At 26.4% G+C, this 22,233-nt stretch overlaps 1 protein-coding gene across 18 annotated transcripts in view; it reads right to left on the reverse strand.

Annotated features, from left to right (window-relative positions):
- Nucleotides 1–22,233, reverse strand: part of LOC122502778 (bromodomain adjacent to zinc finger domain protein 2B-like) — a 212,760-nt gene that overhangs the window by 151,302 nt on the left and 39,225 nt on the right. For all 18 annotated transcript variants that reach the window (XM_043612983.1, XM_043612986.1, XM_043613001.1 and 15 more), the window contains exon 2: nt 944–987. The gene's annotated coding sequence lies outside the window, so the exon portion shown is untranslated. The remainder of the gene's footprint in view (nt 1–943; nt 988–22,233) is intronic.

The raw sequence follows: 22,233 nt of genomic DNA on the forward strand, positions 1-22,233 counted from the left end.
AATTTGATGGTGTAATCCTGTAATCTCTACTATAATTGAAATAGTGAATCTTTCAAGTGTGGAAAACTGCTAATTCAGATGTAGAGTATTAAGTGTAAATACAGAACACCTAACTCACACTATATAATATTAAACAGTGGATGGAAATAAATGGGAAAAAAATGCACAACGTAGAAACGTTTTTACCTTTTTTAGAGCGTTGACGATTAGGATAGTAGCACAAGGTTCATACTTTTATATCACAAGTGTATCTCTAAGAGAATTTTATTACTTTAACTTTTATCGTCAATAACACACCGCAGTGCAGTTCTTGGTTGCCAATATCATGTCTTTGACCTTCGGACAAGAGATTGTGTGTATATAACAGTTTAAGAGTGTATTGTATATTCTCAATGCTCATTAGAGCTTATTACCATCATGGACAGTTGTAAATTTCTAGTCAACATGCATAAATACAACTCTTTACAGGAAATGTTTTCGCCAAGTGTACACTATATGGTATTTATCAAGAATGCTTCAAATCACCAACAGTTTAATCGTACATATCGAAAAAAAGCGACAATTTTTTTTTCTTTTATTTTTAAACTTTTCACTTTGAGGTGTGCAATGCATAACCCTTTACTTCATCGATTGACCTGCTAACCTAGACCATGGAAAGCAAACACTTTCTAAGAGTGGTATATATGTGTGCTTCTAATGAATCTCGTACGAATTTTATAAGATATTTGTATTTCTAATTTTATTTCTATTTCTAATTTCTATTGTAATATTTCTAGTAGGAATTCTCTATAATATTTTCAGGAAGAATTAAACGGATTATGAAACAGACCAAAGTGGAAAAGAAGAAACAAAATTTGAAATTGTGATAATTTATCTTCATGCATTAGAAACAGTTTATAAAATTCTTCACTATTTATTAAGATTAATGGTGTTAAAGACTTACCAGTTAGGAGTGATTATTCATCCAGATGTTGCTTATTCTCTACCCTAGAACAAACAAGAAATGATAAATTTAAAAAGGTTCCTGAAGTTAGGAACATAATTTTAAACATAATTTTAAAAAGTACTTGAACAGAAAAAATATTTCGATCATGAATGTTCAAAACTTTACAGAATAATAAGTAAATAATAAATAAATAAATAAAAATAATAAAATAATAATAAAAATAAGAAAACGTAAAATTCTCTCGTCAAATTGTTTAGATCATCAACAGGTTGATATAAAATAGCAATAAGGATAATATTTGAAAAGAGGGATTCAGAGAAATATTTATACTAGATTTATTACATGGCACTTTCAAAAAAAAGAAAAAAAAATATTTTCCTCTACCTTGAAATGACACACATTGACGATAAAACACTCGAAAATCAACGATCAAAATTAATCTCCAACCGTATAATATATAACACTATACTCTTGAAACATAGCCAACTTTGCGCAAATCTATTTGGCGTATAAACCCATAGCAGTAGAAAATTGACATTATTTCTAAAGTCACTTGAGCCTGGTATTATCAGCTTCAAACAGAATATCCAATAGAATCCCAAAACAATTATTGAGATTAGTATTTGCCCACTTGTTTACGAGTTAACTCAATTAAAATCCATTACATTGTTAAACACTAAATTAATATCGTTGTAATTGAATTTTAATATTTGTTGTAATTGAAAGAGGTTAAGTGGGTTTTGTTGTTAATATAATTAATATGTCATGATTAATATGATATGATTATTACGATGTAATTATTGAATCACATCGTTGTAATTGTAGGAAATTATTTTTTAACTCGGAAAACTTTAATCCTGATGTCTTTTTACTTCCAAATTTTTTACAGTGATGGTATTTGGGTAACAAAAATTTTGTTATTGTGCATGGAGAGAAAAATCTAGCTTTAATAGTATGACACTACCTATACTAATTTCGCATGACTATTGTCACGCTTCAAACGCATGAATTCATACCCAAAAACCATGGGTCCACGCTTCACCATGGTTTTTCGGTATGTTTTCATGCGTTTGAAGCGTGACTATAGTCCATGCGAAATTAGTATAGGTAGTGTCATACTATTAAAGCTAGATTTTTCTCTCCGTGTGTTAATAAAATTGTGGTTCTTATTACCAAATTTTGGTTCGTCCAACCAAAAATTACTTTTCCTATTATTTGGTTGTGTTAAACAAAGTTTTGTTGGGCCAATCTAAATTTTTACTGATACAAACAGAAAAATTTTGGTTGTTTAAATACCAAGCAAATGTTTTATTGCTGAAACCTAACGCTTTTCTGAATTCAGAAACTAAGAACATTCTATTATTAAATAGATTAATAACATTAACAATATTCTGCTACTGATAGCATTAACAACGTTCTGTCACTAACAACATTACCAGCATATTGTTACTAACAACAGTAAAAACATTCACGACGTTGAAGTCCACAGCGTTTGTCAACGAAAAAAATTGTGCACTTAGTAAATTAATAAAAGATAACGCAGCAATATTGCCACAAAAATATTTAGAAAAAATAGACTGCGATGTTTATGATCTGATAATAATTGTTATACAATTAAATATTAAATAAAAAATAATATTGAAATAGATTAAATAAATTTTTTTCGTTGATCAACGTTGTGGACTTCAACTTCGTAAACATTCTGATACTAACAACATTATCAGCATATTGTCACTAACAACAGTAAAAACATTCTGATACTAACAACATTCTGTTATTAAATGCATTAAGAACATTCTGTTATTAAAAGCATTAGCACCATTCTATTATTAAGAGCATTATTAACAACATTCTGTTACTAAGAACATTACTAGCATGGTGTTACTAATAACTACATCTACACGCTAAAAAAAGTTCTACTATATTAGAGATAACATTCACTATAATAGCTATAAGTTTCACTGATTTGGCTCCATCGATAATCCATTTTCGCTGATCCAGCGAAAATGATATTTCTTGCGTTACCCTTTTGAAAACAACACAACCTCAAAATAACACTTGAATGAAAACATTTTTAAATTAATGTTCAAAGCGTATATTCAAATTCTATTAATTATATTTTTTATGTTATAACTAATAAAATGTAAAATTAGTAAATTAATACGTATTTAGAGGTAAGAAATGTAAATTTGACATTTGTGATTTTAGAGAAATTTCTATAAGAATGGTAAACTGTCAAATATTTCCAATATGGCTGACCAGTTATATTCATTTTCTCTATATCAGAGAAAGAGTTTGACTACTGCATTGGAAATCATTCACTGAATTAGTTGCATAGATTCTTTATATTATTTATTTTCAAAATTAGCTGTATCCCACAGTAAAAATTTTTTTCCGTGTACATTCTGATACTATAACATCATTCTGTTATTAAATTCATTAACAGCATTCTAATACTTACAACTTTTTAATAAAAGCATTAACAACATTTTATTTACTAAGAACATTACCAACCTACTGTTACTATTAATATTAACAACATTCTGTTATTAATAACAATATCATTCTGTTATCAATTACATACAAATAAAAAAAAACCTGAGTAGACTTGATTACTTTTTAACTATGTACTCTAAATAATTGAATAGGTCTTTAACTGAATTTAAAAAGTTCTATTGATTACCAAAAAGTAGTTAAAACAACAAAGAATACAGTTGACACAATGAGATTTTGAAGTTATTTGGGAATGTAACTACGTATTTATGTCAATTTATTGATCTACTATTTTTCCCCCTTTTTAAAAAAACAGTAAAATCAACGGCACAAACAGGGTTACATTAACTAAAAAAGTAATTAATTTAACTATTTTTCACTTACTAACACAACATTAGTAGAATTTCTCCACTAAATTTTTTCACTGTTTTGTTATTTATTACATTAACAACATTCTGTTATTGATAACATTATTATTCTGTTATTAATAACATTCTGTCATAATACCATTAACAACAATCTGTTATTAATACCATTAGAAAAATTCTTTTATAATTACCATTAACAGCACTCAGTACTTAATTACATTAACAACGTTCTGTTATTAATTACATTAATGTAAATTAAATTAAATTAATTACATGTTATATTAAATATTTATCATTTTGTCCTACAAAGAATACCCTAAATAATACTTTAGCTACGGATGATTATGTTATGCTACAGAAATTGTGACATAAGCGACAATGTTACTTTTAGTTTTTTGAACAAGAACAAAAAGATAATCAAGAAGAAGATTCAGAAGCTTTTGAATGTTTAAACTTTTAAAGAATACTCAAATGATCATTATAGTTATTTAATTATTTACTTCCTTCATTAATCAAAAATAGTTGAAGTTCAATGTAACCAAATTTGGTGCCAATTCGGATTTAAATTAATGTCTGCAAATTTTCGGTTGTTGTGTTTTTATCGAAGAAGAACAAGAAGATTAAACTGCTTTTGGGTGTTTGAAGTATACTTTAATCATGATAGTTACTTAATTATTCACTTTGTTCATTAATCACAAAAAGCTAAAGTTAACTCTATCAGAATTTGTTGCCAATTCGGATTTAAATTGATGTCTGTAAATTTTCGGTTTTTTGAGTAAGAACAAGTATGAGGACAATAAGCTTTTGTTTGAATTATACTTAAATGCTTGAAGTTATTTAATTATTGACACTTCTTCATTAATCAGAAATATCTAAAGTTAAATTAATCAAGATTTGGTGTTTGCATGTAAATTGTTGTCTAAATTGTTGGTTATGTTTTTCTTAAATAAGAACAAGAAGAAGAAGAAGCTTATGGATTTTTAAAGTATACTTGAATGATAATTAAAGTTACTTAATTATTTACTCTTTCTCATTAATCAAAAACAGCTAAAGTTAAATTAACCAGAATTTGGTGGCAATTCGAATGTAAATTTTCAGCTGGGTTTGTGTTTCTGAAGACGAACAAGAATAAGAGCAGAAGAAGCTTTTGGATGTTTGAAGAATTCTTGAATGATCATTAAAGTTATTCTTTTTCTGAAAGTGTACAGAGGAAGGACGCGCGTTCCAAGTTTCAAGTGCCTATTCGATGTAAATTCGTCTGGTGGATACCGTCGGAGAACCCCTTATTCAGAAAGCTACCGTTATAGAACTACTATATCGGTATCCTATGTGCGCGTTCAAACTGAGATCAATAAAGCACTCCTTTATAGACTTCACTACACGCGGTACAAGCTTGGCCAACCCCTTCTACCTTCTGGCATCTCTCTCTTTCTCTCTTACTCTATCTCTATGTGTTTCTCTCTTACACCCGCACAGTGTTTCTCTCTTACTCTCTCTCTTTCTCTCTATCTCTATCTCTCTTACTCCCTCTGTCTTTCTCTCCTACTCTCTCTCTCTTTCTCCCTAACTCCATCTCTCTCTTTCTGCCAATGCTTTCCCTAATACCCCTTTCTCTATTTCTCTGTCTCTCTCTGTCCCACCTCCCTGAAAACCGCTTCCCGGCCACACACTCCGTGCAAACCCCCGTCGCAACTCGTCGTTCAAACTGCTCGGCATAGCGAGTGCCATAAATAACCGAATGACCCACCGCGCGAATAGAAGGAATCTAAAGCCAATGCAACGTCGACAGAACCCACGAATTCTCAACAAACTTACAAATTCTATTTCGTTATTTTCCATGTATACCGATTTGTAATTACCCCCAAATTTCCACAATTTTCTATATATGCCAAATATTATATACTCTTTGTTAATTACCTAACCTATATCCCTAACTTTAGTGTAGCTGTAGTTTATTTATTAGCACTAAATCAGTCTTTAGGTGCCATTAATCAAAAGCAAATTTCAGAACTGAAAGCCAACAAATCAGTTCGGTAATTAACTTTTAGCCAACTCAATTTCAATTTCACTGATTTACTATTATTTTCAGGGTGAGACAGTGATTTTATATCACTGATTTAGTTGATAATAATATAAGTTGACAATAAATACACTCTCTAAATATGAATCAGATAAAAATAACTGATTCAGAAGCAAAAAGACGCAGTCACTAATTCAAAATAGTAATATTTCTACTGACAAATAGTTACAAATAACTGAATGTCAGTTAAAAATTAGTGATGCCGCAAGACTCGAGATTTTCGAGACGAGACGAGACAATCATCGTCAAGACAAAGATGAACTTTTTTCTCGTCTTGTCTATTCAAGACGAGACGAGACAGTAACTGTCAAGACCAAGACAAGATTCAAGACTCAAAAATATCGTTAAATAAAGTGTTACACTGAAAAAAATCGTTATTTGATTCAAATAACCGATTACTTGTCAATTATTAAATAAATATTTACTTGAATCAAGTAAATTTTTTTCAGAGTACGTGTGTTTTGCATGACCCCTAATAAAATTAATAAATTTCAGTGATAGTAAGAAAAACAATAAAATTAGGTGATAATAGTAATAAAAATAATAAATGTAGGTGATAACTAATTGGATTAAAATAGCAAAAAGTTTATTGCAGGCCTCGAATCGACAATAAATTACAAAAAAAATCTTTTTAGTCAGTTTAAAAAGTACAAAAAGTGTGGAAAAAGTTTAAATATTATATTCTTTAAAAATTAAATATTCAGAATTTCTAAATTTAATTATTTAAAAACCCAATGATTTGCAGATAAATAACTATTTAAATACTTATTATTGTTATTTATTTTCGAGCAGGAATTAAAATTTGAAAAAAAAATTTATAATGGAATAAATAAAAATTAATTTTTATTTGCATTTTATTTTAAAATTTTCAAAAGATTTACTTGAAATTTTATTTTAAAGTTCAATATTATGATTTCAAAATCAACTTTCAGAAAGTTCTTCGAAAACTCAATTATTTAAATAGAAAAATTCAATAATTTATAGGGGAGAGTGCGGGGCAAACCGGACATAGTAACGGTTTTTTTACTCTTATTGTGACTAAACGAATCAACCGATTTCATTTTTCGAGGTCTTGTTTGAAAGATCATTTAATTGCGCAACTTTTTCCCAGAGACACCTATACTTTATCTTTTATTGTTTAGTTGCTGTGTTAACTTTAAAAAAATTTGCAAACGGGCCGGTTTGCCCCACCCCCTGGGGTAAACCGGCCACCCCCATGGGCAAACCGGACCGTTTGGTTTTTTATTTATAATATTGCATTTACATAATCTACAATAATAAAAAACATAAAGAATCATGTAAAAAAGGTTGTAGTAATGAAAATAATAATACGAGATTGAATTTTAATTAAATAAATATTTTTTTTAATAAAAAAATAAAAATGTTTGTCATTATCAGAGAAACAATATTAAAGGGTCCAATTCTCATTGGAAGACAATTATTTTTCATTGTAAGTAAATATTTTAATGAAAGAAGCATTTTATTTAAAAATAATTTTTATGAAACTTTAATTCAATGGAAATATCCTATGGCCGGTTTGCCCCACCAAAAACGGTCCGGTTTTCCCCATAGGCCCATTTTGAGAATAAATGTTTGTAAAAAAAAAACGCTTTGCAAATTCATCAAAGTTTTTGGTGGTAAATATTCCTGAGGTGTGTACCTTCAAAACCCAAGACCTAATATTTGGAAATATTACACGATTTCCTTAGAATTTCCTTAAGAAAAAATTCGTAAAAGTGTAGAAAAAAACTAAAAAAAAAAAAACTTTTGCTCCCAGCGTTGCACAAACAAAAGTAAGAAATGTCAAATTGAAAAAATAAGGTATACTACATATGGTTGTTTCAAATTTCTAAATAGCACTTTTGACAATTTCGCCATTTCGCAGATATTGACCCCTGACCGGTTTACCCACCGGGCCGGTTTGCCCCACTCTCCCCTACAAATTGCAAAATTTTCAATTTTAATTTAAATAAAAAAATGTTTATAATTGTATTTTAAAAAACACTTCTAAAGTTTAAATTTAAATTTAATTACTTCTAGAGATTAAAACTGTAATTGTTCCAAAATTCATGACTGAAATTTAAAAAATTTTGTTGAATTGAAACTAAAAACCAATAAAAATTGACACTAACTTTTCCAAAATTCAATTAATTTTTAGAATTTTTAACTAAATCTAAAATTTTAATTTTGAAACCTATTAGATTTTAGTTGTTTCTAAAAATATTTATTTGTAAAGTTTTCAATTATTCAATATTATTTTCTGAAATTTTCAAATAAAATTCTTATCTAAATCAATTATTGTTAATAATTTTCAGAAAGTTCTTCGAGAATTCAATTATTTATTTAGATTGTATTATTCTTTTGATATGGCTAACTTCTGTCAATTACTTTACATTGTTTTATCTAAGTAAATAAATAAATCAAATAAAAATTGCTACTGTAACTCTATATGAATTTTATAAAAGTTTTTAAGAGGAAAAAGAAAATTTTAAAACCATTTAGTTTTTTCAATATATTTTTAAATGCCACACCAAAAATCAGAATTTTTATAGCCTTTCTAGAAATTCGATATTTTTTTCACTACACAGTAAAAAGAAAATCTTATTTTAAGGCACGAAAGCTGCCTTAAATTAAGATGCAACATTTTTAAGACTGTCAATGTTGAATTTACGCACGTTTTTCGTATCCTTTAACATTATAGCAGACAGTGTTGAATTTAAGGCAGCTCTTAAATTAAGATTTACTTTTTACTGTGTACTTTCAATAAAATTCCCAAATATTCCTGACCTGTGTCAATTCTGTTAGTGTCAAAATTCATAAAAATGTAAAAAAAAATGACCCAAAAGTTCTGAACGTTCATATAAACGAAATTAATTTATTTCTTCTTCAAAATAAATTTTTATTACAATAATTTTATTTAACAATAAAGAAAAATTAATTATAAAGTTTCTAAATGTAAAATTTAAGCTACAACTTTAATTACAATTAGTAATTTATGAAAATATTTTGGATTAAAAATTGTTCCGTTCATTTGAACGTTCAAAACTTGTGGATCACAAAAAAAGGAAAATTTACATTGAAAAAAAAAATTTATTTTGATTCAAAAAACTGATTACTTGTCTATTATCAAATAAATATTTACTTGAATCAAATAATTTAAGTTGTATTTGCATCAAATACTGAATTTATTGGGTCAAGAAGTATTTAAAACTAATTTTTAAAAATCTATTTTAATAAATAATATTTTTACTTTTTACTATCAAAGTCAGTTTTATGCGCTCAGAGACTTACAAAAAATATTAAAAGGAAAAAATTTTTGCACACCATGAAAATCGAAATATCATTTTATACAAAAAAAAACTGGATGAGACAAAAGTTTGAAACGTAGTTTGTTATAATATAAAATCGTATTTGTCGAAAATAGTGAAAAAAAAGAAAAAATTCACTTTCTCTATCCTGTGATTGTTGATTATATATAATACGAATACTAATCACAAATCCTAATTAATATTTAATGTTATAAAAAGTAACCGAGATTTCAAACAGAAGTGTTATTCTTCTGGTACGAAGAAAGAAATAAATAAAATATCAGGTACATTTTCCTCGTCTCTCCGTTTATCCATATTATCCATATTCACTAATGCCACCAATCATTTATTGATCAATATGATCAGACTGTTTATTATCAAATAGCAGATATAGGAAGACAGTCACACAGTTAAAATGGAGTATTTGTGTTTCCTGCAATAACAGGGAGAGCTCAATATATCAGGGAGCATATATAGCATATTATACAGCGCACGCGTCATTGACAATTACATGCGTATGTACCGAATCACCGTTATACAGTACATATATATAAAATCATATCAGCCATTGCCCCCTGTCTACATGTAACGAAACACTGCTTTCAAATACGAAGAACCTTCCAATATAACTTATTTGGTCAGTGAGCTGAAAATTCACTGGAAAAATCTTCAATCCTTTTCAATATTGAACATTATACAGAAAAGATGATGTACTTTCAATTTTCTTAAGAGGCTTACTCTCTCTCTTTCTCTCTCTCTCTCTCAAATGGCCTTTTGAGACATCAAACAGTCAATTTTAATACTATAGGATACTTCCCTGTAGAATAAGGAACATTTAACTATTTTTAGAAAAGAAGAAACCGTATCTAAATTCTTCTTGAAATGAGAAAAAAGAAGAGGAGGAGGAGAATAAGAAGAAAAATATATGCAAGGAATAAAAATTTTATGTAACGCTTGAATAAAACTGCAATTATCGAAAATTTCCTCTCTGTAAATTATTATTTTCGACAATTTTCAGTTTATTGACGAAGCAATATATTATTACTATCAACATTGATTATCAATAAAAATTAATAATTACTTTATTCATAAAATTGATGAAATAATTTTTAACTAAAACTCTTCTTAAATTTAATTAAACTTTTTCAAAAAAATTAATAGTACAGAACTGTTAGTCAAAAGTATGGAAAATGCATGTTTACAAAAATTTTAATTTGAAACCTTTTCAAAATTCAATTATTTCTAAAAATTCATGCCATAATGCTTTTAATATTCAATTAATATCTAAAATTCATTTTTAAATAAATTTTTATTTGAAAATTCTATGAGAATTCAATTATTTAAATACAAAAATAAATAATTTATTTTCTAAATAATTGAATGTTTTTAAAATTGAATTCTCATAAAGAATTTTATCAACAAATTTTTGAATAATTGAATTCCTTTGAGGAGTTTTAATAAAATTTTTAAGAATAATTACATTTCTGGAGAAATTCTATTAGAATTGTATATTTAAAATAATTAAAATTCAATGATGAGTTTTGTTATTTATGAAAATAATTGAATTCTTGTGAAATTTTTATTATTTGTGAAAAAATTAAATGTTTGCGTAGAATTTGATTAAAATTTGTCTTCAATAATTGAATTCTTTTGGAAAATTTTATTAAAATATTAGATATTGAAAATCATTGAATTGAGGTAAATTTTTGAAAATAATTGAAATTTTGCTAAGAATTTTATTAAAATTTTTGAAAATAATTGAAAGTTTACTAAGAATTTTATTATTTATAAAGATAATTGAAATTTTGACGAGGATATTTAAACATTTTTGAACATAATTGAATTTCTGCTTAGAATTTTATTACTCTTGAAAATAATCGAATTTCTGCAATCATTTGTAACTTATCCAAAATTCAATTTTTTTTAGTGTTTTTAACTAAAATTCCCTGACTTTCTTGACCTGTGACAACCTTGCTCTACTATATAAAGAGAGGAAAATCCTCTAAAGAATTTTATTTTTGATACCACAAGATGAAAATGTGCATCAAAATTTAGAAGAATCTGCTAAAATGAAGATTACTCTTTTTAAGATGTAGCTTTAAAACAATTTACAACAAAAAATTATATTTCCTTCTGAGTCAAGCAAAATAAAAAAAGCAAAACAATTAATGTACGAATCATTTTTACTCCGTTAATACAGTTATAAAAGTATAACTTCTCCCTTTCGCATCGTTTCCTACATTAACATCATCATCTCTCTAATTTATTAAGTCAAAAACGATTATACGCACATATTAATTGGAAAACAAGTGTAAATTTTCTATAAATTTTGTGTTTAAATTATCCCCGCAGAGTCTTTCAATTACCATCAATAATCAGTAAATAACCAAGGTTGCTTATAGACACAAAAATGTGAAACTGGTTTTAATCCTTCAAACCACAACTCAAACTGGTTATCAAAAGAAGCTACAAGCTGCGCACATTTGTACGTATTTATTTTTAGTCGAAAGCCTATTCATCACAGTCATGAAATGCTCTGATTTATCAAAGAGTATAACGAGAGAGAAAGAGAGAGAAAGACAGACTCGTAAAAGGTGTATATTGCAGTCATTGAAGGAAAACTGTTTCAATTCCGCAAAATGCCTCATTAGACACGAACAATTCTTTATGTAAGAAAAAAAGAAGAATTTCAAACTTTCTTCATCGTCAAAAATTCATTTCTCCCTGAATCAATTAAAATTTTACCTGATTTAGATATAGAAATAGTATCTAAAATGTAAGTGAAAATCTACAATTTTCTACAATTGGAGAAAAACTGGAAACACAAAATTGTTGATTTTTCGATGTTGGAATTTAGACTTATCGCTACTCGTTTTTGATTGACTAGAATTGATATATAAAATTGTTGTCTAGCAGATATAAGAGCAATTTGTAATTTTCATAGCAGGTGCAAAACTACAGGCAGAAATTATAAGGAATTTTCCGCTTCCGTTTTTTCTTTTCACAAATAAATTTTTCCTACTTTAAAAAGAGGAAATATTTGTATAATCAGAATTAATGTTTAAGCATGACTTCAAAAATATTTGCATTGAGTTTCGCTCTAAATTATACAGTTTTGAAGACCAAGAAAACTTTAGAACTTTAAAGGACACCATTGACATTTTGAAAAGAATTCACTGACAATTTTTTCTTAATGATGAGATTAACATCAGCATATAAATAGCAATCCAGCATCAAATCTGCAGTAACCTGCTAAAAGACGTAAATCAAATACAAATTTATTAAAAATAAATAACGAACTGCAAGAAACAGTATTTTGAGGGGACACCACTGACATTTTGCTATTCATTTCTCAATTTCAAAATAGAAAGACTTTATTTTTAAGTTTAAATCGTTGCACTCTGCAAAATGCTACTTGCTTTCTGCCACCGACCGTATAAATTTAGAATGTTATAATTTTTTCTCTCTAAGATTCTCATACCACATGACCTCTACCAATTAGCGTTCAGTAAAACAATTATCTACTCTCTAAATTTAAATCAGTTAAAAATCATAAATTTTAACTGACATAAATAGTAAAATCTTTACAAAATTTCTTTAAAACAATTGTAATTAAATTCCTCGGATGAGTTCATAATTTTCAATACTTTCAATTCAATTCAATTCAATTTTCAATAATTTCAATTATTTCCTACAATTTTAATAAATTCTTCGAAACAATTCAACAATTTCTATAAATACTAAAATTCTTTGCAGGAATTAAATTATTGTTAATCAAATTTTTAAATAAAATTACATGAAAGAATTTAATTATTTTCAAAAATTTCCATAAAATTCAATTTCAACAAGAATTTAAAATTCTCTAAAAATAATTCAATTATTCACAAAATATTTTTAAAAAATAATAAAATTCTTGTAATGAATTCAATTATTTTGAATATACTTAATTTTAATAAAATTCTTTAAAGAAATTTAATAATTTTCAAAACAACTATAATTGAATTTCTCAAAAAATTTAATTATTTTCAACTATTTCTATAAAATTCTTCATAAAAATTTAATTACTTCTTAAAATTTTAATAAATTCTTCGAAACATTTCAATTATTTTTATAAATAGTAAAATTCTGCGCAAGAATCCAATTATTTTTATAAATAGTATAATTCTTTGCATAAATTCAATTATTTTCAAAACAATTTTAATTGAATTCCTCGGATGAATTCAAATATTTTTAAATATTTCCATAAAATTCCAATTTCCTAAAATTTAGTTATTTTCAAAAATTTCCATATAAAATTTAATTTCAACAAGAATTTAAAATTCTTTAAAAATCAATTATTCTCAAAATATTTTTAAAAATTCTATAATTATGAAAATTAAATTACTTTCAATGCAATTTTTAAATATAATCGTCAAAAAAATTGAAAGAATTCAATTATTTTCAAAACAATTTTAATTGAATTCCTCGAAATAATTAAATTATTTTCAAATATTTACAAAATACTAATTTATTTCCTAAAATGTTATTAAATTCTTCGGAACAATTCAATTATTTTTATAAATAGAAAAATTCTTTACAAGAATTAAATTATTTTTATAAATAATAAAATAAATTCGTTTCAGAAGTTCAATTATTTTCAATTCATTTTTAATAAAATTTTTCTTCATAAAATTCAATTGCTTTCAAAATTTACAATTAAAATTATTAAAAAAAACTGCATTAGTTTAAAAAAAAATTCAAAGAAATTCTTCAAAAGAATTTAATTAGGATTTTTAAAAATTTTAATAAAGTTGTTTGCGAGAATTCAGTTATTTTCCTAAATATTAAAATTCTTCGAAGAAATTCTATTATTATCAAATTTTGTGATAAAAGTCTTTGCAACAATTTGATGATTTTCAATATATTAATATTTTTAAAATGAAAATATTTGAAAAGAAAAATTATAAAAAAGTTAAGAAACAAAAATGCAAACAACAACTAATTTCAAACTGCGAACAGATTATACCGGAACATGTACTTTATTATTATTAATTAATTAATGTTATAATTATTTATATTTTATAATTATTTCAAAATTGTAATGACAAATAGAAATCATTAGAATTTTTTTAACTTCTTTTCATTAAAAGACTAAAATTTTGATAAATATTATGTTTTGTCAAATTTAAATTATGCAGATTTTTGTTCTTTACTTCTAAACAAAATTAGAAAATTCTTAAACAACTGTGATTAAGAAATAGAAAATTTATTTATTTTGCATTATTTTTGTTTATGAATCACAATTTTTTTAACAAAATTATTATTTTGTTTTAGAAAAAGAAGAAAAATATTTGCACAATTCCTATTTTTAATTTTATTTTTGTAACAGGATTTTCCACAGGAATTAAGATATTCAAAAGATTCAAATTCAAACTTTTTTTTAAATTAAACAACTTATGCATGAAAGTATTGTTATAAAACATGAAGATATCGATTGCTCCAAGTCGAAGACTCGGAGTGATCTATTTCTTTATGTTTTATAATAATTAAAGATGACCGAGAGATAAAATCATTATTTTATATCATAAGAATATTGTTACTCTAACTTCATCAAAATTATTTTTATCATTTTAATTCAATTATTATTTTCTAGAATTTTAAATTATTTTTTATGGAAATAATAATTGAATTCCTTAAAAAAAATTTATTATTTATGAAAATAATTAAATGTTTGCATACACTTTTATTATTAAAATTTTTTTGTAATAATTGAATTCTTTTGGCGAAATTTCATTAAAATAGTAGATATTGAAAATAATTAAAATTAGAAATCTTTTTGAAAATTATTGAAATTAGGACAAGAATTTTTTTGACATTTATGAAAATAATTGAACTTCAGAGAAGAATTTTGTTATTTATAAAGATAATTAGTATTTTTACGAAAATTTTTTTCAAATTTTGTACATGGTTGAATTTTATAAGAATTTTTTTTTTTTTTTGAAAATAATTAAATTTCAGCAATTATTTGTAATTTCTCCAAAATTGAATTTTTTTAGTGTCTTCAACAAAAATTTAAGTTAAAAATTCTCAAATTCCATTATTTTTAAAATTGCTAATTTTATTTAAAAAAGGCAGTTAGAAGTTTGCTAGTATCAAGAAAGAAAAATTAAATTTTGCCGAATAGAGAGATCATAATTTTTTTCTGTAAGACTAACATGAATCATTGAAATCATGAAAAAAATCGACCTTCGCGCTATTGGAGTTAAAAATTACGTATAGGAAACACGAAAGGAGTTAATCCCAATGGATTCAGCTATAATGAATTTATCACATTCTTCCACTTTATGGCGTAATCACTTTCACTTCAATTTTCCAATAATCGATTTACAATAAAATAAATGTTTAAAAAGGCCTACTGATAAAAACGCCATTAAAAGGCTCGTAATTGCAAAATTATAATGACAATAATGACAGTAATTTGATTAATGTTCGTAAAGTGCACATTCAGGAAAAAGAAATTTATCTAAAACAAGTATAAATTTTGGTCGTATTTATCTGAAAGTTAATGTATGTGTATATAATTTTCCTGATGAATATAATATTCTCATTACTAATTCACTGCATTAGAGTTATAACAAACTTTACCAGGGGAATTTTGATAACTACATATAATGTATTTTAATTAGTGATAGTTACTTTCTAGATATGCACTTTAAAAAATATTTATCAAATTTTATAAATTGTTTAGACTTCTCTTAAATGTTAATAATACTTAACTAAATTCCATAGAACACTTATAATTTATGACCCAAATAATAGTTTTTGTTGCTAAGCCTCGACGCTAACTTCAGAGACATGTTAAAAAAGTACTTTTCTAGAATTTCACGAAATGTTTACGAAGACCTTTATTCTGTTATTGTTTTCTTTCAGTTATAATTGAAATATACTCTGTTTGAATTATTTATGTTAAACAAATATCTCCTTCACTTGAAACTTCTGGATATTTGGAGCATATCGGCGTGAATACTGCGATGATCGTCTATTACTATTTATCTTTTCCACTATTAGTTGATTTTATAATCAATACCTCCCCCTCTACCTCTCAACTACAACACGAACGGCAAAATGTCGAAAACACATTAAAAGCATAATAAACATCATTTATTACCGAAACGAGTTTTTAAAACTGATCATTTAAAACTCGATTCTTAAGTCCAATGTCTGTCTTTCAGAATTGAGGTGGGATTATAAAGTGGAAATGATCCTGGATTTTAAGCTCAAAAGTCTAAATATCTGTCACGTTTGAGGAGCAAAAGTAGAGAAAAAGAGAGAGAGAAAGAGAATAGTTTCAATTGTACAGAAATAATCCTTCTTTTAATCTTCTTTTAAATCTGCTTAAGTCACATAATTACGATTTCCAAAGAACTATTTGACTAAATGTTCGCAGAATCAAAAAATTTTCCGCAAAAATAGATTAAATTTCCTAAAAATCTCATTTTTCGTGAACATAAAAATGAAGTTTAATTTTCTAAATTATTTCCTACGCACCGGAATGTTTTCAGAAAAAAAAAGAAAAAAGGAAAAAAGAAATGTGAAAGAAATGAAAGAGGTTAATGAAGAAAAAACGTTTTGAGGTAAAATTATTCTCTCGCGGAGCATTTTGCTGTGTGGGCTGGAAGAGATTATAGAATGCAGAAGACCAAGTTCGTATTCGCAAAACGAGATGGAAAATGACTTTCTAGGTAGTGAAACATGAAGAACTGGGCGCTTTGCGACATAAGGCTTTTACAGAGTTGACCGCGTGGGTGTATTTGTGAGAATTTGTGTGAATTTGTGTGAAATACACACGTGAATGTGTGCGTTTTGAGGAAGGTGCGCACGATAGTGTGTAGACGAGGAGGAAAGAAGGAGGAAGAATATTGCTGTGGATCAGTGCCGTAACCATTTGACTTCAGGAGGGGTTAACGGTACTTTCGCTTCTCTTTCCTTATAACCTCTCCTGACATTTGTTTTCCACTTTTTCTGCATTATTTTACCAACACGAGATAGTCTAAGTCGTTCAACAAATATCTCCCTTTTTTTCTTTTACCATTAGGAAAAAAGAACCTGAAAATTCCTCTTTAAATTGCAAAAAAATTAAATCCAAATACTTCCTCTCTCTCTCTCTCTACATATGATGAAAACAAACAAATTGGCATCAAAATTCCTCGTTTCATCATAAGAAACACAGACAGAGAGTAAAATTAGTGAATTTCTTTTCAAACGTAATTAAAAATACCAAACATTCAACAGAAATGTCGACAAAACACTTTGTAACGTAAACGTCAATCATTTATCGATTTATAAATAAGGAACACTTTTTTATCTTGACAACAAGGAAGCTGTAATTTTGTTCACAGAGTTAACGTAAACTGTTTATAAATTTTCTGAAACTGGATAAATTAATCAGGGTTGCCACAAAAGCTTAATTTTGTTTTTCCCTGATTTCCAGACAAAATTTTCACTTTTTGTCTGATCCTAAAGAATATTCTGATTTACTCTAAAAATTATTAGATTTGATTTGATTCTTTAGTTGTAAAATTATTTGAAAACATCAATAACCTTTTTGAATTGATGTCTTACAAATTTTTTTAATGAATTTAATTAAAATTTTATATAAAATAATTCAACTCTTTTATAGAATTTTATTAAAATTTTTGAAGTAATTGAATTTCTGTGAAGAAATGTATTAAAATTTTTGAAAATAATTGAAATTCTGTCGATAATTTTTAATATTTAAGAAAATAATTGAATTAATGAGAAGAAATTTATAAAAAATTTGTAAATAATTGAATTCCTGCAAAATTTGTATTGTTTATGAAAAAAATAATGAAATATTTGCGTAGAATTTTATTAAAATGTTTTCTAAATAATTGAATTCTTTTGGAAAATTTTATTGAAACAATAGGTATTGAAAATCACTGAATTGAAAATTTTTGAAAATAATTGAAATTTTGCTAAGAATTTTATTCAAAATCTTTGAAAATAATTGAATTTCGGAGAAGAATTTTATTATTTTTGAAAATAATTGAATTTCTGCAATCGTTTTTAACTATTCCAAAATTCAATTTTTTTTAGTGTTTTTAACTAAAATTCTTCTAAAAAATCCATTATTTTTAATAATTAATTAAATATATCAACAAATTTTATCTAATTTTAGAAGAATTTGAATTATTAAAATTTGTCAAAAATCCAAGTTCTTCAAAATTCCTAATTAAATTAATTAAAAATTGAAATTTTCTAAAATTTCTAATTAAAACCTTCTGAAGTTCATCTATTTATGAAAATTGCAAATGCAACTCTTTTAAAATTCAATTAATTTTGAAATATTTAAGTAAAATTATTCATTAAATAATTTCTAAGTAATAATTTTACAATAGTTTTTCAAAAGTTAAATTAGTTAAAAAGGAATTGTTGTCAGAAATAGAAAAAATTGAAGTTTTTGTATTAGAATTCGTGATAATTTCACAGTTTATGAGACAAACGAAAAAGACATCAACATTCAGAATTTTCTTATGAATTCCAAAAATTTAATTTTTTCCAGGCATTTCAATAAAAATCCCAGACTTTAAATTCAGTTGAGAATTGAATTACTTTGTATAATATAAATTATTTTTACATAAAGATAAAAAACAGTATGAAAACTACAGTTTTATGTAAATATAAAATAACCTAATTAAATTGAAATTCCGATCAATCCGGAATTTTTGAAAATTCAAAGAGAGAATATGTGTTATAAAATGAGAGTAGGTAGACACGGTAAACGGAATAGTAGTAAAAGAGGCTTTAAAATGTAAATAACTTCAAGGTGGAAGAGAATAAGGGTAAAGAAACTTGAGTAAAAATTATGAAAGTGTATTGCCATCAAAGAACAGGTAAAGTCAGTGCACTGATTTAACATTTCACAGAGTGATGGTGTTAAAACAGAATTTTTTTTCATAGAATTCATAAAAGATGTATATATAAAAATTTACGTCAAGTCGGAAAAAGAGAATTATCTTTACACCTGAAGAAACTATCAAGAATTATAAAAATATTATAGACTCTGAGAAATCCTTTTTATGATTCATACACATCATTTTCTTTCTATATTTATACTCTCTCAGTTTATACTAAATACTTTCAACAAAATGCCTTGAAATAAATAATACAAACTGAAGTTCAACTAAAAAAAATCTAAAATTTAAATACCTTATGCTAAATCTGTGTCTGAAAATTTTAATCTTTTGTAGTTACACTCTTTTTCTCTTTGAGTTTGTACTCTCTAAATGGCAATTAGTTAAAAATACAAATAACTAATTATAGTAAAATTTTGTCTGATTTCTTGCTTTATCAACTAGTAACAAAAAATTATTTTTTTTAAATTAATCATTTTAATGCAAACGAATTTGACCGACCATGACTGTTCGGTTAAGGATTTAAAATCATGGTTGCCACAAATATTTAATTTTATTTTTCCCTGACTTTTCCCTGATTTCCAGACAAAATTTTCACTTTTCCTGACTTGTGGCAACCCTGATTTAATCATTGTTTAACTTTTAATCGGAGTTGGTGAAACTGGCCCTAAGATGTTTCCTAATAAATTAATATAATTGTTTGATTATTTTCGATTTCAAAAGAAAATATTTGTTTTAGATGCTAAGCGTCGACGCAAAATTCAGGAACCTAAATATTCTTAACTATTTCATAAGTATAATACACCTGAAGATTTTTATAAGAGAAACATTTCCAATTATCTGATAAATATTAGTAATAATTTTGCCAGTGAGTAGGCATTTGATAATGAAAATCCATTTTTTGCCTGGTATTTATTGGATAAAATGATTTGCATAAAGGATGATCAGGCTTATTGATATATACGTATACAGTGGAATGAATAATTTTTGGAATGAGTATTGAGCCAGTATGCGGTTTTTGAAAGGCATCTTGTACAGATCCGCATGTTATGTACATTTGCTGGCAGTAATTTTCGAAGCGTCATCCGGTCAGATTCTCATCGAGCACGTTCTAGCTGGTTATTCCACACAGCACACCCTTCCTACTCGTGCATAGAGAGATTTCCAAAGCGACAGGGAACACTTATCGCAGTATAGTTAACGGTGGATAGAGGAGGATTGGAACCGAGTTAGGTATGTGGCCCGGATCGCGTTGCTGCCAGTGATGCCGCTTCTATTCTACATTTCCTTGTCGCCTCCCCACCACTATATACTATTTTTCCTCTATTTCTCCTCTTCCACCATCGAGATTCACGATTATTTGATAATAACAGTGAAATATACAGTCGTCTCTCGATATAATGAAAAGGATAAAAGCGAAGTTGATTTTTGGAAACTTGAAATTCGATAAAAACCTTAAGAATTTGTATTTTTTACGTTCCTTGAATTTCAATTACTCGAGAGTCGACACCTTTGGTAAATATTAGAAAAAATTAGGTTCCTGAAGTTAGCGTCGACGCTGAGCATAGAAAACGATTGTTTTTTTTGCACGGAGAAAATTTATTCCTGAAATTTTACTGAATTTAGTTCGGTAAAACTGGGATGAAGTGTCAAAACAGTAATTTTTCAAGAACTAGACTGTAAAAGAAATTGCATTGAAAAATAATGTAAAAATCATAAAGCTCACGATACATGTATTAGCGCTTCACTTACAGTTCGGTAAAACGTAAGCCAAGTGCTCGCTACATTCATATTTATTGAATAGTTCGGTAAAACGTAAGATAAAGTCTTCGGTAAAACTGACGAGTTGCAATTTATTGAAAGTTCGGTAAAACGTAAGATAAAGTCTTCGGTAAAACTGACGAGTTGCAATTTACTGAAAGTTCGGTAAAACTTGAAGAACAAAAATAAAAAATAATGTTACTTCAGTGGATCTATATTAATACTGCCGTAACTCTCAATTTACCTACTTTAATCACTACCTAAACCCCCTACAATTGTTTACGAACAAATACTAATTGATACACCTGCCTACAGTACATTCTAAACGCATATACACTAATACACACATCGCACGCTTTACATTAATGCTTCAGAAAGTTTCAACTGTCCTTATATATTAATCTCAATTTTATTTCACCGCTTGTGAGAAAGATTCAAATTAATAAACTATCGTTGTACAAAATTAAAAATTATTTATATTAATGAATCATTTCTAACTATATTCAAGGTCAATTTATGAAATATTTTTAAATTATGTTTTTATTATTATAAAGAAAAATGTTTAAATTTGTATTTAATAGAATAAAACAATAATATATAAAAATCCTTATTATTCTTAAATTTTTGTGTTTAAAATTAAAAATATACATATTAAAAGTGCAAGTTGGAAATTATTAAATTAATAATTAGAAAATTAATCTTTCTGAAATATTAAATAATAATTGTGAGGTATTAAAAAGCGAAATAAGCAAGTAAGAAAGTAAGCAAATAAGGAATAAAGTAAGCAAGAAGGAAATAAGCAAGTAAGAAAGTAAGCAAATAAGAAAGTAAGTAATCAAGAAGGAAATAAGCAAGTAAGAAAAGTAAGCAAGGAGAAAATAAGCAAGTAAGCAAAGTAAGCAAGTAAGCAAAGTAAGTAAGAAGGAAATAAGAAAGTAAGCAAGTAAGCATATAAGGAAGTAAGTAAGCAGAAAGGAAACAAGCAAGTAAGCAAGAACAAAATTAGGAAGTAAGCAAATAAGTAGGTAAGCAAGTAAGCAAAGTAAGCAAAAAAGAAATAAGCAAGTAAGCAAAGTAAGCAAGAAAGAAATAAGCAATTAAGCAAAGTAAGCAAGAAGGAAATAAGAAAGTAAGCAAGTAAGCATATAAGGAAGTAAGTAAGCAGAAAGGAAACAAGCAAGTAAGCAAGAAGGAAATTAGGAAGTAAGCAAATAAGTAGGTAAGCAAGTAAGCAAAGTAAGCAAGAAGGAAATAAGCAAGTAAGTATGCAAATAAGAAAGTAAGCTAGTAAGCAAGCAAGTTATTTCCTTTTTGCTTACTTACTTATGTTTATTTGCTTACTTACTTACTATTATTCATATTT

This window comes from Leptopilina heterotoma, unplaced genomic scaffold (assembly GCF_015476425.1).
Source record: "Leptopilina heterotoma isolate Lh14 unplaced genomic scaffold, ASM1547642v1 Lhet_237, whole genome shotgun sequence".
In the NCBI taxonomy this organism is placed as follows: domain Eukaryota; kingdom Metazoa; phylum Arthropoda; class Insecta; order Hymenoptera; family Figitidae; genus Leptopilina; species Leptopilina heterotoma.